This window comes from Sinocyclocheilus grahami, unplaced genomic scaffold (assembly GCF_001515645.1).
Source record: "Sinocyclocheilus grahami isolate Dianchi unplaced genomic scaffold, SAMN03320097.WGS_v1.1 scaffold1234.1, whole genome shotgun sequence".
Lineage (NCBI taxonomy): Eukaryota > Metazoa > Chordata > Actinopteri > Cypriniformes > Cyprinidae > Sinocyclocheilus > Sinocyclocheilus grahami.
The window spans coordinates 68,433-69,807 of record NW_015506413.1 but is presented as its reverse complement, the minus strand read 5'-3'; the positions used below and the strand labels follow the sequence as shown (position 1 = coordinate 69,807).

The following is a 1,375-nucleotide window of genomic DNA, read 5'->3' as shown; positions in this document are numbered from 1 at the left end:
AATTATACATACAGATACACAAAAAAAATTGAAAGTAAAGGGGGTGGCCAGCAGGAGTCCTCAGCCTTCCACCCAACTCGAAAATTAGAAAAACCCACTTGAGAAAGCGCAGCAAACTTATTAAAAAATAAAAAAAATTAATAAAATAAAAAAAAAAAAACACACACACACAACACTCGGTGTACGCATTACAACCACAATTGGGCTCTCCCACTACACAAGTTGACTGAAAAATACGAGAAATTACAAAACACCCCACACACAAAACAAAAACCTAAACAATTACACTCCGAAACAAAACCACAGATAGTCAAATATTTGCTCAAGGAAACAAATAACTCACAACCACAATACACACACACACGTAACCAAATTAAATCAAGATGAGACCCAGGCAAAACAGCAGCGCCGTCACAGCAGTAGATGTATTCTGCCCCAAACTAACCAAAATCACAGCCACCCTTGCACGTGCAGTTACCTGCCGAACATGGAAAAGTGAGTTACTCACAATATACTGAGAATTAAAATCAAGGAAACTCACAATTATACATTCCGCGGGAGCTTTATGGCGGCGTACTACACATCGTTACCAGTCATAGGAAATGCAGGCTTTTTGTGTGACAACTACAAACATAACAAATCAGCCTCTCTTGTTAATAAACAAAACTCCTTTTAACAACTCCACAAGCCTACCTGTAAACCACCGTGAGCGTCCAACATACAGCAGCCAGAAAACCAGAAACAACGATCCTGGCGATAACATTGATGTTACCATCCCCTGTATCCTTCCACAAATTTGCGACTTCACCGCTACTACACTTACCGTCAATTCACAATGGAAGGAGCCACAAAAAGAGGCAGTACCACCAATGGTGCATCTCAAGCTTCTTCTTCTTCTTTTGGAGTTTTATGGCGGTTGGCAAACAAACGATAGGTGCATTCCCGCCACCTACTGGGCTGGAGTGTGGACCATTGATGGAATAGGAAGAACAAAAAAAAATAATAATAATAAAAAAAAATTTTTTTTTTAAATAAATACATAAAAAATATTTAATGATAAATTATATAATAATAATAGAAAATATTTTTTTTTTAAATTCTTCTAAATCCTGTTAAACAGATCTACTTTTTTTAGGAATGTCATTAAAGCATTATATACTTTATAATGATTCAAGCCATTATTCAACAACGTTTTAAGTGTCATATTTCCTATCCCTATTTCTTTTAATTCTTCCAACAGAAATGCTCTTTCATTATCATAAGCAGAACAGCGTAATAGTGCATGCTCTACTGTTTCTGGTAATCCACACAGACTACAGTTCCCAGACTCATGCTTATTCATTTTATATAGAGAAGAATTTAAAGCAGTATGGCC

The 1,375-nt window shown here is 36.4% G+C and overlaps 1 long non-coding RNA gene across 1 annotated transcript; it reads right to left on the bottom strand.

Moving 5' to 3' along the window:
• Nucleotides 1-211: 211 nt before the first annotated feature.
• On the bottom strand, nucleotides 212-903 carry LOC107568316 (uncharacterized). The gene is made up of 3 exons (XR_001606738.1): nucleotides 824-903; nucleotides 694-750; nucleotides 212-478 (listed from the first exon to the last, which is right to left on the bottom strand). It is a non-coding gene; the product is annotated as an uncharacterized lncRNA (long non-coding RNA).
• Nucleotides 904-1,375: the final 472 nt, after the last annotated feature.